The sequence below is a fragment of the Rissa tridactyla genome, chromosome 2 (genome assembly GCF_028500815.1).
Source record: "Rissa tridactyla isolate bRisTri1 chromosome 2, bRisTri1.patW.cur.20221130, whole genome shotgun sequence".
NCBI lineage: Eukaryota > Metazoa > Chordata > Aves > Charadriiformes > Laridae > Rissa > Rissa tridactyla.
The window spans coordinates 112848264-112865595 of NC_071467.1; the positions used below are offsets into that span (position 1 = coordinate 112848264).

The 17332-nt window shown below is 40.2% G+C and overlaps 1 protein-coding gene across 7 annotated transcripts in view; it reads left to right on the forward strand.

The window, feature by feature from the left end:
• The window catches only part of AMPH (amphiphysin), a 125252-nt gene that overhangs the window by 19497 nt on the left and 88423 nt on the right, over positions 1-17332 (forward strand). The window contains exon 1 of one of the 7 annotated variants that reach the window (XM_054193246.1): positions 13277-13350. The exons of the other annotated variants lie outside the window; for them this stretch is intronic. The gene's annotated coding sequence lies outside the window, so the exon portion shown is untranslated. Of the gene's footprint in view, positions 1-13276; positions 13351-17332 lie in introns of those variants that run through there. 7 annotated transcript variants of the gene reach the window in all.

Genomic DNA, 17332 nt, shown 5'->3' on the forward strand with positions numbered 1-17332 from the left:
TACAGTGTGGGAGTAGTTTCAGGCTAGACTTTTTTCCACGCGTGCTGTATGCTTGATTGATAAGTGTAAGCTGTATCGATGTAGTCAATGCAGGAGCACGTACCTTCCTGCCTGGGAACACTGGACCTGGGAAGGTTAAGATGTGTTTCTTCACATCTTGCCCTTACTGGTTTTGATGCCAGGTTTATGCTATGGAAACTTCTCCTGTATATGATATAGATCAAAATTATTAATTTGAAGGTAGCATGGTGTAACCTGAAGCGGAAATACAGGGATATATTCTCAGGTGCTATAAGCTCATGTCAGCCTGCTGGCTTCTCTGGCTTTACATTGGTTGTCTTACACCAGGTGAAAACCTGCCGACCGCTGGTGGCTCTGCCTACGTTAAATGTAATGTTCTTGCTGCAGCCGCTTCCGTGTCCTGGGAGAGTCCCACGTACATGTGGAACCCCCTCCATATGTGGAACTGTGTGGAAAATGTATTTGAGCATCAGACATGCAAATATATCCAGCATCATTATACATACAACGGATTTTACCTGTTTTCTGAGGATTATGCTACCCTGAGAGGTAGACAAAAATGTTCAGTTATTTAAGGCAAGAGCCATCCGTGATTCCAAAAGCACTGGGCACAAAAAAGGGAAATGCAAAAAGAAGGCGTCAAAACTAGATTTTATTAATGGCTGTTTCAGTGTCATTCCAGCTGTCAGGGCCCTGAGGGGCTGTTACTGCTCCTGCCCAGCCTCCCCCCATGCCAGCCTGTGGGCCCAGCACCTCATTTCATCCCCACAGTTTGGCCCCTTCGTGGTGTGTCCCTGCTCCCCCTGCGCCCTGGACACCAGCAAGCTCCCTCACGAGTGGGAGCGCTGCCTGAGCAGGAACAACGTCAAATCTGAGTAAAGGCTTTGCAAAAATTTTTACCCGTAATGAATGGCTACCGCTACTTGCATTATTTTTGCCTTAACTCTGTGGCCATCTCTTCATTTGCTTCTTTGTGGCTGAGGCATTTACACTATTTAATGCAGTTACAGTGGTACTTGATACTCGGATGATGGTGCTTTGCAATATGGCAGTGGATTGGACACAACTTCAGCCATCTAAGGAGGGAGCGTTACCTGGAATTGTCATGGTCCGTATGTCTGATTGCAGTTGCTATTGATAGGTCTGTAGCCTATTACAGAGAATTCTTCTTTGGAAGATGCTAGGAAGGGCTCCAGACCATTCTGAAGCAGCAACTGATAACCCAAAGATTCATATTCCTCTGGTTTCTTATATGGGTCTTGAGCACAGCCGTAGTAAGTTGTGCTTTGCTTCATCTACACTTAGGAATAATACACAAAAAAAACCCCAAAAATTAAAAGAATGAACAATTAACTTGTGCTCACATCTGATTAGTTTAAAGCAAAGCACAAATTGAAGGGTTTGTCTGAACCAAGACCTTATGGCTCACAATATATGTGTTTCTTTGAGAGGGTCTTACTGCCTGAGTGAACACGTGCTGAAGGCCGTAGAAGGCTTGTACTTCCCCTTCTACCATTCCCCTTTGCCAGAAAGTATAACTTCATGTTTAATAGCCCTTGATAGATTTTTGACTATGTATATATTTAGATTTTAGTGTATTCATGCGTTTGCAGCATATTTTGCTCTCAATTCTGTTTCTTTATTTTATTTTTTTTCTTGACAAAACAGATACTCTGAAGCACAGGATAGACCCCATATGTTCTCTACCTAATAATTTTTTACTAACTGACTTTGCAGGCAGTGTGTATTTTGCAGTTTTTGGTCTGTGTTTAATATGCAGTTAACACAGTGAACGCCAAAATGCAGGCCAACTCTAAATCTGCTAGCCAAGCTCTGTTCTGCTGGAGGCCAGAGATCTAGAGATCTGCGTTCAGCAGTCTGTAGTAGTAGTCTTTCTCCTGTAGGATGTTTATGAATAAAAAACTATACGTGATCTCTGAAACTATTCCAAAGATTTGTGAACTACTGGTGTATTTTGCAATATTAAGTGTATGCACTATGTATTTTTGTCCCTTCGATCAAAGCACAAAACAGAACATAGCATGTCTTTTTTTTTTTTTTTTTCTGATTAGGTCATATTTATCCTCTGTTTTTTCTCCACCCCCAAAGTACATGGGGATGGGAAAGAGCGGGCACAAGAACCTTAAGGATAGGGCAGCTCCGAAAACATTGTTTCAAGCCTCTTTTACCTCTCCTCTTGAGCAATGCCACCAATCAATCCTTCTCTGAAGTTTCGTATGAAAAGCTCATGTTGAGTTCAGTGATAGAAAATACCCCTGATGTTGTGTGCTTGCGTGCATTTTTCATTAGGGGTCATTGTTTTTCGCTATGGACAAAACAAAAGAGGCAACAGAAAACTGTTAACCTTACACCGCCCAGATGAGAAAAAGCGAGTGTCTGCAATTCTGCCCTTACAGTGGAAGGGCCCTTTAAAGGTCCCTTCCAACCCAACATTCTATGATTCTATGTCAGGAAATCTTTAGATCTTGACAACTTCAAAAAGACTTTCATCACCTCTCTACTTTTTCTGTCCATGAGCTTTATTTTTGTAGTGTTCTGGAGGTCATCTTTGGGGATGTGGGAAACTTTTATGTGTTATTTTTAATTGCATTTGCAAATCACAGCACAGTGACAAAGTAATTTGAATATTCTACAAGTGATTCCTCTGGTATAAATTGTGAGGAGCATGAATACAATTATTGTGGGTGGTAGATATGTTCCCATTGAAACTCTTTTCTAAGTTGAGAACAAAATGAAGTTTCGACTGAAAAGTGCACCATAGTGTATAAAATATTGAGTATACTTTGTTTGTCAATTACTTTCATCCTGTTCTGAAATTATTTTCATTATACTTTTAATTCACAGCAAAATCAACAAAACTAATTTTACTTCTTGCTGTCCTGTGAGCTCCTTACTTAAAAAGTCAGAGTCTCCAGCATAAAGTCAGGACATTTCATTTTTTTTTAAATTGTATTAAACATTTCTACTGAAAGTTCATTTTCCATTTAACTTCTATGAATTAAACAAAATACTTTGGCAGCCCAATTGACATAAAACCAGAATAACGTCTATTTTCAAAACTAACAAATTTTTTTTTCCCCCTATTAAGTCAGAAAGTTTTGGAAGAAAGCTGCTGTTTTTTTCAAATAAGATAGATTTGTAGGTAAGTGGGAGAAGCTCAACAAATGGCTACATCAAAATATAAGTAGCTCTCCCTTCTTTCCTGTCTCATGTGATACTGTGAAACAAGGTCTGCCATTCTGCCCCCCCTTTTTTTTTTTTTTTTTTTAACATTTTTTAAAACAGAATTTCTGTGATTTTTGTCAGTTCTTCGGTCTTTACTGTTGTGTGACACTTCCAACAAAACACTGTACTGCTTGGCTCAGGAGGTTGTTTTCAGTAGCGTTCAGACAGGAGATCTGCTCATCACAGCTGCCCTATAGAGGAATCCAGCTACAGGGATTCCTGTAGGGAATTTATGAATTCCCTACAGGAAATTCATAAAAGGTGTAGACAAGATGAGGAAGTTTCAAGCAAAAAAAAGAAAAAAAAAAAAAAGATAACCAAATGCTGAGCTGCAACACTGTGAATTGAACAACTGTCTTAATGTACGCTGGGCTGGATGGCATATAGCTTAGATGATAAGGTATCTTGGACAAATCCACATGCTTCTAGAGCACTTTTGCCATGAATGCTCAGAAGATGACTTTAAATTACTTCAATTGATGAGTTACAGGGGACAGGTGGGGTGGTGGAGGCGTACAGAGCCGGCTCTACTAACTCTAGTATCTTTGAAATACACCTGCGTATGGAAGTATTTAAAATATCTCAAAACAGCTAACCAGGAAGTTTGGTTTGTGTAAATACATAAGATTGATGAGAGAAACAAAAAACATTTCCATCCCATACCCATGGAGTCCTAAAAGGAGAGATGAAAGTGTGATGGTTACTGAACTGTTAGAGAAGACATCAAGTGCGTTACAGGGAGGAGGGTAAATCCAGGGATGTCAGAAAATCCTGGTTTTAGAGGGGAGAGAGTGAGCAGAATCAAGGAGTACATCTGTATAAAGAGAGGGTGGTTTGGTACAAACATTGTCAGTTCTGATAAGAAGCAGGTAGAGAAGAAAGACTCTGGGTAATGTCTCCAGCATCATGCTAACTTGGCCCTGCAGCTATCACTGCTTGATGGAATAGGCAATGTGTTTGACTGCCTTCAGACCAATGCAGGTTTCCCAAGGCAGAATGGAGGATGGGATGGCAATCCATAGTAATCTGGCAAACAGAACCAACAAGCTGAAATTCAGTAAAAATGAACCAAAGCCAACAGTACAAGGCCAGTCCAAGGAAGGAGAACTTCACTTTGGTGTGATCAGAGCTATCAGAGAAATGCTTATGAAAATGCAGAAGGTGAATTACTCTAGCCAGAGATGTTAAGATCTCAACTGGTGTCCTTTGCCTGTTTTTGGGCAACAATTCCTTGAGAAATACATAGATGATGTACACAAAGGTAAAGGGAGAAAAATGACATGTAATAGTGGTTGAGGAGATTGAGTTTTCTTAGTCTAGAACAGAAAAAACAGTAAGTACAGATCTGGTAAGTCTTCTCATGTCTGAAACTACTTGCTTTTGCTTATCTTTAAAAATGATGGTGATCAACTGTCTTCTCTGTTGACCGGCTGTAGGACAAGGTGCAAACAGCTTAATGTGAAGAAAGAGAGATTTAGGCTGCTTATTAAGCAAAATGTCTTTAATGATAACGAAGCACTGAAATTGGCTGCCAAGTAATGGAATCTCTTATGCTGTATTTTATTTACTTGTGTTTTATAGAACAGGTCTGACCAACATGTGTCAGAGTTGGCGTAGATATGCGTACCCTGTTTCTGTGGGGGAGTATGGAAAAATGATGTCTTGAGACCTGTTACGCCTTACAATTCTAAGGTATAAATTAATCTTTATCTAACTGATGTGAGAAGTCAAAAGGCAGTAAGGTTAATTTAAACATAAGCCTCTTCATTTAATTTAGAGGACGAAACCTTTCTCATAGCCTATCAAGGTGGATCAAGCTCCCGTATAGGAAGGTAGATCAGAACCTCTTTCAAAGTGAGTGTCACTAAAGGCTTGAACCCACTAAATAGAAACAAAGATAAAAAATATATTAGCAGTAAAATCTGATACTTCATACTTGCCAAGGGTAAGCGAATTAGGCTAGTGCGCAATGCTTACCTAGAAATGGCAGGTATCCTTGAACACTATGCCCCAACTCAGAAGAAGATTTAGGAAGCGGCTCAAAGGCTTTGAATTCTGTATTGGGAATTCTGTGATTGTATGTTTTTATCTAGGGGAATAATTTTAATTTAAGTATTTTTCTTGCTGTCTTATGTTGATCTTGTTCTTTACTTGAAATATCGGTATTGTTCACTGTTGGGAAAGCAGTTGTGGGGCCAAGTCACTTTTAGGACAAATGTTCTCTAGCAGCCTGCTATTTTATTTTCTTCAAAGCAGCATAGCTGCAAACTCCGAGACACCTAGAGGACGTGAAACAAAAGTGAACTACATATTAATGGGTACAAAGTATGAAAATTTCATTAAAACATAGATAGTTTAACCTGGGAAGGGAAAATTGTCTGAAAATACTCCATTCGGCAAAGCAAGGAGAAAAACAAAGTAATATCATTAGGGTAAAACTAACCATTTAGGGGATTTCAGGCATTCCATCATAATCCCACAGATGATAGCCTTACACCAGTGGCTCCTTGCCTCTGCATGTACATCAAATGTTTATATTTAGAGACAGAAGAAAACTTCATGAAGGAATGACCTTTTTTGTCACTATTATAAAATCAAATTGCATACTAATTATTGCCTAAAAGTAATACTAATAGTGTACGATGTGGTAATAATGAAGCCTGAAGAAGTGAGTGTTCCTAATGCAGGTGGGATCAAAGTTGCATAGTGAGCTTCTAATGCCTGTACAAACTTAACACTGGTGGAGGTGTTGGACACGTGGGGTCTCATGATTACGAGAGATACTGAAGCCTGATTTCCAATGGGTCTCTGCCTCTTTTTTCCAGTTGATTGGTCTGTGTTGTGATTCAAAGATGGATTTTGTCAAAGTTCAGCCTGCAAAAAAATCTTCAACTGCACCACCCGGGACTCCAGAGAGTCGTCATGGGGAAAATACCTTGACTGAGAAAGGAATTTGTCTATTGTTCGAAGTATGGTTTGGTATTAAGGCATTGATAATAATGCATTCTTTTGTGTTGATTCTCTGCTGTCTGTTTCTAAGAAGCATGCTTGCACATTCTCTTTACTCCATTAGGAGCACTGTAAAGTTTGTGTCTTCTGTCATGTGGAATAATCATAATCTGATAATGAGTTTGGAAATACTTCCAGTTTTATAAGTAGGATTTCTGGTGATTGTGCTTTCTCAGAAGTTTTCTGGTTTTCTTCTGGAAGCAAATTTTAAACCAGAACAAAAATTACAGAACAGACCTGTCCTCCTTGAAGTCTGGCACCTTGATTGAATGTTTTTTTATGGGTTTAGTTGGGTGGCTGAAGAGGGCCCACTGTCTGTTAAACTCATGGGAACTCTTTTCTAGATTGTCATTTTTTAAAAGCATGTATGTAAAATTTCACAATCACACAACTTCAAAATTTTCGTCTATAAGTTGTGGCTTGACTTGAAGGGTAGCTATATAAGCACTGATAAGATGGTTTTAAATAGTAAGAAATTAAATCTCACCAATATAAAGCTGAAGTAAGATTGCAGTTCATCCCAAAATCTGAACAGTTGTGTGCATTTGATGTATTTAAAATGCAAAATAGAGCAACTCCCATTCTAATGGCAGGGGGATCGCTGTATCTTCTGAAGCTTTGGACTTCCCGTTCCCTAAACCGCTGTCACGGTTTGCTAATGAATGTCTGTGCTAGAACATGACAAGTGGCAAAAGCTGGTCTATAAATATTTACCTCGCATAGTCTTGAATCTGAATGGTGACATGAACTTGTTTATGAGCGAGATTAAATTTTTGCTGCTTTTAGGTAAAATGTGAGCCATTGGAATCATTAATGCCTGCAGGGAAACCTTATTAAATATTTTTAAGTTCTTTGACTTTTGCTGAGCTGACAGTCTTTTCTTCTTTAGCTGGAATGCTCCTTCCTGCTAGAGCCGATTTGTGAGCATCCGCAGGTAGACTGCAGCTTCCTCTGCTACTGTGGAGGGGAGAGGGATAAAACAATAACATAAAATACCCTGTCATTTAGGGTATCTCTGTCATTTAGAGACAAACTGTAGTAACGCTTATTTCTAACCTAAATTTTGCTCTGTTAGCAATATTAATGTGTCTCACTACTTGTCACCGTGCAAAGCTAGAGAACATGTCACAGAAGTTGATCTGTTGTGACATGGCATAATAATGATGTCAAGATTTGAGTTTTGGGACCTCTCTAGGGCACGGGGAGGATCTGAGTGGAAATTTCCAACCTTAGATGTCGTATGCTAGAAGCGCTTCCTTCAGTTACGCACCAGCCTGGGTAGTTTGCAGGTGGCATACGCTCCGTTTCCTTTTCACAGAGCAGCGTGGCACTGCTAAGGGCAGGCTGTTCGCAGTATCCGGACTGCGAGTGAGATTCTAGCTACAGATCGATTACAGGGAGAAAAGGACTTATTCGAACCTGGTGTCATCTCGCCCTGCTCTGATAGTCCTTTGGAAACTGCAGAAAGCACCAGGCTTGGTGGTGTATCGGTGAGCTACTCCCAGGATAGGGCTTTACCTCAAAGGCACAATACAGCCCTTAATTATTTATTTCGATCATGAATTATTTCTTGACTTGAACACTATTGTCTTCTGCCAAGGCTGGAATGACTTAATGTGTTGATTGCTCACAGTTTTTCTCTCAAGCCTTGATTGTGATGTCTGAAGCCAGGGAACATATTTTAATTTTGATGAATGTGTAACTCTCCCAGGGAGCAGTGTGTAGGCATCAGGAACAGGATGCACCTAAATGCATAAGCTATAGACACAGCCAGCTGAGTGAGACATTTAGTGAGCAAATACTCCCTTTGTTGCAAAGACCATGAAACAAGCTGAGGAAAACTGTGTGGTGGGTTACAGGCATGTATTCTGTAATGAGCCTCGCGTTGCTCTGATGTACCTATGCCACTGCACTAAACTACAGTGGAGTGATGTGGTTATGGGGTCCAGCCTAGCCAGGCGATCGCCCTGTGTTGAAAGTTGCTAAATGGCTGTGATCTCCTCTAGCAAAAGTGCTCCAGACATTAAAATAATGTTTTTCCCAGTACCAGCTTGCTGAAGGACCCGGGATGCTCGCTTGCTGACTCCAGGATTGTCTTGCTAACTCATTGCCCCTACAAATGAGGTTTAATTCCCAGATCCCTGTTACTCCTAAGATACTGCTAGCATTCCTGTAATCCTGTTGACCTCCTTCTGAATGGGAAAAGAGATTCAATAAAAATGCCATGATAGAAATACGATGTAAATAGGAAACCTAACTGGAACAATTATGTGTTGAGCAATGGTTTGTGTAGAAACACTGTGAGTCTTATGTTATTGTGGGGTGAAATGTAATCAGAAGTGTTAATTTACACTGTAGATTACAGTACTTGCCACTTTCTCCCCCCACTTCTTTTTAACATCAAAGGGAAGTGACTCAAACTAAAAGAGCTCATCTGAATAAAATCTTGAATCTTGTAATCTTGAAACAGCTATCTACATGGATATTTTCAAATGAAGATTCGTTTTGCCAGTAGATTGGAGAATGCCTCTCTTCAAATGTCCAGGTCTTCATTGATTTGATTAATCGGAATTTTCTTTCTATTTTTAACCAAAAATACTCAGATTTCAATAGAAAATAAGGAGGTGGGATGCATTTTAAGGTACAGATACGCACTTTTGTGTCAGCACTGAGCCTCCAGTGAGTGCTGAGTGGGGTGTCTGGCTCTACCTGGGGTATTGTGGCTCTCTTGTGCCTGAACTCAGAGGTGTAAACCACCAAGACTAGAGCTGGTGGGGATCAACAGAAGAGGAGAGTGTCACCTTCTTTGCTCTCTTCGTGTCATGCGCTCTCTCCACCTGGCATCATGAAGTTGAAGTATCTGGCACCTGGCCATCAGTGTTTTTCCAGGAGCTTAAAAAGATCCAAAGTTCTGCATGTGTTGAAGCTTCTCTATTAGGTTAATGGCTCGAAATACGATTTTTGAAACTGTATTCAGATGATTTCATGGCAGCCTTTGTTCAGTACCCTCACGCGTGCTGCTTTCCAGAAGAACCGGTGGTCCAAGGTTGCCCTTGGTGACATGTGTGTGCCAAACACTGGAGTCCAAGTGTGGTGTTTCAGGAATTCCTTCCTAATGCCTGCTTGTCATTGCGTTTCAATTTGTTTGTTTGCTTTTCTTAAGGCCTTTGACACATTGTTTGGTGAGTTTTAATCTAAAGCAGTGATTTTAGCTCAAGGTTTCTTTTGAGGAAGGATCTGCGCTGGGAGGGCAGGTGAGCTGGGCCATTTGTGTGCATCCACTCTGCGCTGTGCAGCATCGCCCGGTGGTACCCAGCTTCCCTGGGCAAGTGTCTGGGCACCTGCTGCGCTGTGGGAGTGAGACTCTGTGCTTCTGTTCTCTAGGTTTGCTGAAATACTTCTGCACAGCTCTGCATCATGCTTGTTAGGTGCACCCTTTCTGTCCGCGGAGGAAACACGCTGTTAGGCAAATAAGAAAGCTCAAACTGAAAATCATCTTTTTGAGCAATTTTTACAATTTGTGGCTGAACAGATTAGAGAGGAGTTACACGGCTGCTGGTATATTCTGGTTAGTATAATCCTTCACTGCTGAGAAAAGGCTTAAATTTTCACAGCATAGGCTCACGTCCTCCACAAAACGAGCAAAACTATTATCTGAAAGTATCGAAATTTGAGTCACGGGTCTGATTGTGTTCCCTACCCTCTCTTCCACGCTGCCTCAAAGCTTCGGGCTCCGATGTGCACCGCCCTGTGAGACACTCCTCTCACCTTCCTGTGTTCCTGTCAAATAGCTTTTTCGTTAAAGTTTGGTTTACATGAGGGTAGAAAATGTGTCAAGGAACTGTATATGCATTCCACGGAAGAGACTGAGTGCTTATACCCTAAATGTAATTATATGTAAAGTGTTTGTAAAAATATAGTGTATGCAAGGCACAGATGAACAATTCACATTACCAACAAACAGCAGTATTTTTATATTCTATTTTAAATAGGTTTAAATATTCTTCTGTGTTTACTTTAGGTTGTGGTTATATTTAAAGAAATAAATGCTTTCTGAGGAGCAATTTAGGCTTTTTAACAGCAAGATATTAAAATGTTTAGATAAACAAGGAGAACTGAGATAAGTTAACTTGAGCATTTTTTTATTTATTACTTTTTCCTAGTTACTTTTTCTGAGCTGCTACTGAGTAATTTGTACACTGCTAATAAGCTTTTCATGTGATTAACTAGCAATTAGTGCTTCATAACTTGTTAATGAAGAGTAGAAGCTGCATGTTGCTACCAAGGATTTGAAAACGTGATGAACAGCCAGCCTTGATCATTCTGGGGTCTGCTAAGTTCACATGAAGAGCCTCAAGACTTGATTTTATTTATTCATAGTCCCATCTTCAAAGGCGGGGGGGGGGGGGGTGGGGGGGAATAAAAGGAATGGTGCAGGAAATAAAAAATAATGCAGATAAATTCTTTGATTAAAGTTTTCACCACAGATTGCGATGCAGTTTCCAGATCAGGCAGTTGTTACTGTTATTTGCTGCTGTTAGGAATATTGTATACTGATTGTTGTTGGGGGGGATGGACGCTGAAGCCATTTTCTTTTATAGTTACCTTCATGGACTTACCCAAAAAATCTGTTGGTTGTTCAACCGTATGTCAAGAGATGCACAGCAAGAAAAGCACTAAACCAGGATCTTCCTCCTGAAAGTTAACCAGATCAAACTGTAGCAGTCTATTCCTGCAAAAATCCAAGCCTCCTGTGACTTATTCCCAGGAGAGGCCTTACGAAGACATAACTGCTTACCTCTGTTGCATAAATATGGGAGTGATTCCCAGTCATAAGAGGCTGGCTAGCACCGGCATGACTGCACAGGCACATCTTTGGGTAGCTGGAGATGACGATAGCAAAGCGTGAGCAGATGTCTGATTACAGCTGAAAAAATTATTCTTGTGGAAATAATATATGTTTCTGAACATATATGTTCAGAATATATGTTTCTTGAGGCTCTTCATGTGAATTTAGCAGCCCCCAGAATGATCAAGGTCTGATTTTCTTCTTCTTTAATGCTTTTGAACATGTTGCAATTTCTTAAAGTTAATTATTGCTCTAGTGCACTTTTTAAATAGCTCTTCAATTATTTTTTCCTTTGGGTTTGCCAACCTCCAAATTGAATTTCTCTTAATTATTGTATTCTGTGGTCACTCACTGCCTTGTCTATACATAGGCTGTATTTTTTTAAGAACTGATTAAAGAAAAAAAATAGTTGAATTAGTCATGCAGGTATTTTTTGTCATTATAATGTAGTTTAAATTATTAGTACAAAATGAAAATATACTTGATTTAAACTGGAAAGAGAAGCTCATCGTGCTGCATGTGTAAGTTAGAGCTAAAATATTCTGTGTTTGGTCATGAGCGAAGCTTCTGTTTAATTGAGGCAATGGATCTTAGAGGTGGTGCCAAGGCAGATGTACAGTGAGGTTTTCAGTTGGAGGTCAAGAGCACCTATCCTAAAAGAAAAGGTGATCACAAAGATGGTGAGGGGAAAAGGAGTTGAGAAAACATCTTGAGAGAGAAAGGAACTAGAGCTGGACTAAAAACAGAGCAAGAAACTGGAAATCTCGGAGATGCTGGTACAGAATAAAAGAGAAAACCAAAAAGGAACATTTGAAAGGAGGCTGGTGATAGTGGAGCTTATAGGTGGAGAGAAAGGGACAGAGCGCAGAGATGCACATCATTTACACATCACTGATTAATGTCTGTATGCATGTTTAATTTGAGGGAGTCACAGTTGTTTTCTCTCAGAAATGCTGACTTAGTTTTGTTGTTTCCTCCCATGATACACCTTGGGGGCTTGATGCACTGTTTCAGTCTCGCGTGGGAATATTTATAAGAGAAAATCCTGATGTAACTTTGTACGTGACCTGTTTGATGGGATTTTTAACACTCGAAGCCGTGATTCACAGAGTCAATTTGATTATGCGCTGTAAGATGATTTTCTGAGTTAGCAGAGGTTACTCAACTAAAACCACAGTCGTCATCATTTGCTTAAACCCGTTATAACAGAGAAAGCCGCAATACATTTCCCAAGGTTTTTTGTATCTAGGTAAGGTTGCCTCTATGTTTATGGTTGCCAGTCCTTTCTTTAAGTGCTTCTACTGCTAACATTCCACCAAATTCATAAACAAGTGTGCCTGTGTGGTAAAATAAAGTACAGTGCAGTGATACCAAAGCTATGTCTCCAAGAGCGCGGTACAGCCACGTTAGGGTGCCCACCGGAGCTGAGGAGGGGTTTCATTAGCCAGGATGGAGCTGCTACTCTAGCAAAGCCATGCAAACCCACCCAAACCTGGTGTCTCTGCACACCCCTACACTTATGCTTTTCAATAAGCCATCTGGTATTCATTTAGCTGTTGTATCTGCCTCCTTCCTTTGCTGTAACAGCTTCCAAATCCTTTAAGTCAAGCAACTTCAGACATTTGACAGGAGGATAATTAAAATATCAAATTATAAGAAATTAAAAAAAAATTGAGATCTTTTTTGGATTGTAATTCTCTGCAGCAATCTGGTCTTTCCAATAGCAGAAATGAGTTTTTTGTTGTTTTTTTTATTTTTTATTATTTAATAAGAAAACCAAGGGCTCAGTTAACGGGCAAGTATAAATTGAATACTGCATATTGCTAACAGTACAGCCAGTACATTTTTTCAGGAAGAAAATACTCCATATTCTTGCCAAAAGTCAGTGTAAATATTCCACCCTCTGGGTCACTGGTATGCCTGTGTGCACAGAGGCTCTGAATGCATGTCTGTCTTGGTGCTCCTCTGTGCCGTATTAAATACAACAAAGAAGCAGGTAACCTTCGGCGAGGGCTTCCAGCTAAGCTCAGCTGCTCAGTTTTCTTCCTGGCAGCATCCTCCTTCCCACAGCTTCCTCAGGCGGTGACAGTGAGCGTGTATTTCCATTCCCATGCTCAGCCTTCTCCTGAGCTGGCAGCGGCGACGGGACTCACCTTGCTCAGGGACGCAGTGAGTCAGCAGAAGAGCTCGGTGCAGAGAAGCTCAAGCAGAGCAGCAGACCCTGGGTGAGCATGGTTGTGAAAAATGTTTGTTTACAAAAAGCGTTGTTTTTTTCCTTCCCCAAGAAGGAAAAACAACTGAATAGATGCTTCAGTCCCACAAAATTTCATTTCCAAGAGTACATTTCTCTTATGGAAGCGACAGCATCTTCCTGTCAGAGACTATATTATCATCTGGGAAGCATTTATCTGATCTCTAGGGAAAAGATTAAGAAAATTAAGATACATTGTTCTGATACCAGCTCAGCCACTACAGAAATACTAGAGGATCCTTCCAGTCTGATAACTGCAAACAAGGTCATGTAAATTACACAATAAATGTTAAGAACATATAATAGAGCTTTTATTTTATACCCAGATGTCCTTTCAGTTTTTCAGTAACATCCTCCCATATCTATTTTTTCCCCTCTCCATGTGAAAAACTCGTAAATTTGGGATAGTCTGGAGAAGCAAGAAATTGTAGAAGTGGCACAGTTGTTCACCATACTTCTCAAGGGCAAAGTGTCTCAATTTACAATTTAAAAGCAAAACAAAACAAAAACCACAAAAGCTTTCCTGGTCTGATATTTTGGCATACACAACCCAAAATACAGGAATTAAATTAAGTTCTTGCTGTCATACTCATTGATGACAAAATAGATTTTTCAAACGGAATCTTTTTCTCAAAGTCTGTGGGTGAATTTAACGTCAAATACAATCCAGTTCTCTATTGGCACGGCTATTCTAAAAAAATGAGGTGTAATAATTGTATTTTAAAGGCCAACATTAGACACGCTTCTTGAAAGGCATTGGAAATTGTTCTGCTAAGTAAGGAAGTATTTTTATATAATGAGTTTTAATCACACAGGAGCTGCACTTCTTGAATAAAAGGTCAATGTAAGCAGAAGTGGACTTCAAAGGGCAAACCTTGTAGATAGACAAGAAAAAATAATTTCTGGCTTTGAATAGGGTAATTCTGATTCTCCTTAGTTATGGACTCATGCTCAGTTTCTTGCGTAGATTACTAAACTGTATGAAAGCGGTTGACAGAGCAGATTAGTTGTTCTCAAAAGAATTTTATCCCTGAATTGCTCATCCCTCACCTCAAATTCCAGGTGAAATTTGGAAATGTCAACATAATGGCCTCTTTGTGCAGGGTACAAAGATTGGACTCCTTCGATCCCACGGTAGAAGATTAAAACCCTCAGCAATGAAGCAGTGTGGGTTGGGACTGCAGGGCAGCACTATGTCCATCACGTCTCTTTCACTTAATGAAAATTGTTCCATCCTTGTTTTTTAGAGACCAGGGAAGTTTTGTCTTTGCCCGTGATTGGCTTGATATGTGACAGCATATTTAGATTTGATATATGGTACACCGTAGTACATCACAAAAAGAGAAAGGAGGAATTCTGGCTGCAAAAGGAGATCTAGGACCTGCAAGATGGGGAGAAATCTCAGCACCATCAGTGTACAAGGAGTAAGTTGAGAGGTTCTGCTGCTGCATCCCTTGCTGCATGTAGTATACAACCTTTTCTCCTGACATGGACCCTATCTGCTATCTTGAGGAATGTATATTTCCTTTAAGTTAGGCCAGGTACAAAGTGGCAACTCTGAAGAGTTGAATACTCATTACTTTTCATATCACAGCTATTGCTAAGACTCTTGAGCTATTTAAAAACTGTATATGAATTTCCAGATTTGTGATTTGCAATGATACAGTGCAGAGGGAAGTTTGTCAAATAGTAGATTTTTTTTTTTTTGAAGGAAGTGTTTAGAATGGCCCTGTTGGGTTCAGATTAATCCTCGTTGAAAATCTGTGCTCACAAACTATTAACTTTTTTCATGCCTGGTTACCTATAGTAAGCCTTACTGCAGTATGTTCTGAATTGAAACTGGTAGAAGAATCCTTTTGAGGGTAATTTACCTTGTGACATAGGAAACTGCCAAAAGATGTTACAGCTTTTTGGACAGGCTGAAGGGTTCCAGCCTACCCAAAGATGAGGTTTTTCTGTCCGTAATGAGACGCCGAGGTACCTTGCAATTTAATTTCTAAATATTTTTTAATGCAACTCAACTTTAGGGTCATTGAACTGTGGCTATATGAGTGTCTAATTATCTTTCAGTCCTTATCTCTTTCTGTTGGCATCTTTACTCTATTGGCATCTTTTTGGAATGTAAAATCTGCTCAGAGGAGAAATAATTGCATTGAAATTAACTGGCAGTGATTGCATGGTTGTTTTGGTAGAAATTAGATTTCTTAGGGTTATGGGTAAAACGCTGTAAAGGTAAAGCCTTACACTTTATGGTGTGTTATGGAAAACACATTGCCTTCCTCCTTTACTTGTGTAGTATCCCTCCAGTGCTTCCTGGGCTTTCTACCCTGTACAAGGTAATAGGGTAAATTCCCCTGTGGCTACTTCAAATTCTTCTCTAAATTATCCTGGCAGCAGAGTTAGATGTTGCATCCTCATTCTTAAATCTCTTTGATTACTTGATCAATTCCCTTCTGATATCCCTTCAGTTTAATAGTGATGGCTTTCCAAGTTGTCCTGATTGGAGGTTGAAGGTTCCCCTCTACGCTTAAAAATAGCTTTGTTGGTTTTAAGTTTAAGCAATAATCCTTTGAGATTTTTTCCCGTTTTTTTTTGTTCTTTAATGGAATGGACAGACTCACTTCTGTATCAAGAAGAGAAGAACTCCTAAGTATAAAATAGTGTTGAATGTGCACTGCATACTGGCAGAGGGGAGATGTGAGAGTGGTGAGAAAATCTGCTCTGACCAGAGACTAGCAGATTTCCTGGGGATTATACAGTATATCCATGAAATATGCCCAGCACTTTCCAGCTGCTCCTGACCAGCCCGGGCTGGGAGGCAGGACAGCACAAGAGCTGTTTCTCTCCAGAAAGAGCCCCTGTGGGGGACAGGGCTCAGACTGAGCCTGAGACATGTAATTCAGTCTAGGTGCTCTGGATGTTGAGTGTATTTCGTAACCCAAACACAGTGCACAGACCAGGTGTTGCAAAAGCTTACTGTGACTCCTCATATATTTGAGGCTGCTTAATGCTATCTAGGATGCAAGATTCTGAAATAAATTGTTCTCATCTCCACGGTTCTTTTCTTGCACTGTTTCTTGATGAATGTGATCTACTTGGAGTGATTTTTCTGCAGTTGCACAGCCACGAATTCTTCAGCTGTCTGAGGATTCTGCATTGAAAAAAAAGAAAAGAAGGGTAAAAAGAAAAAAAAAGGAATGTAAAAAAAAAAGAAAAAAATAAAAGGCAGCAGCTCTTAAGATCTCTTTTATATTTCTGGTCTGTTCCACTGATTCTTTCTATTGTTTCAGGCTATTAATACTTGAGCGTGGGTGCTGCGATGAGGCAGTCCTGCTCCGCAGGGTGAGGGGGAGTGGGTAGGGATGGGAAGGTCGCTGGATGCTGTTCTTCAAGGTTCTGAGCCCGCAGCGATTTGTGTGCGGCAAAGCTGACTCTGACTTATGCCATATGAACGAGTAGTCCAGAGTGGTGCCCAGCAGTGCCTGCAGCAGCAACATAACCTTTTAGTGAACCGTCAAGAGTTTTCCCACTCTGTGGACAGCCTGGTGAGTGTAGGAAGGTGGTCGTAAGAAAGAATAGCTTTTTGGGTGACCAAGCTTGACTCCTGTCAACCAGGATAACTGGTTTTGAGAAGGATACTGCTTTCAGCAGTGTATTTCTCTTTACTTCATTTCTGAACGCCCAAGCTGGATTCTTCCCCATCTTTCTCCAGGGGTTGAGAAATTCTTCATCTGGTCTGTGAATTTTTAATAGATTTCATGTACTTTCCAATACTACTTTCATATCTGATTATGAAAAACCATCCTTGTCCATATTCATGGGCAGTCTTGTATCGCTGTGGTAAAACTGTCTACTTTTTTTCTTACCCAAACATGACCCTGAAAGCTCTGAAACGTTTATATTTAGACCAGTGTTATAATCCATGCGCAGTTATTTCCCCAGGAATCTGCCACTGT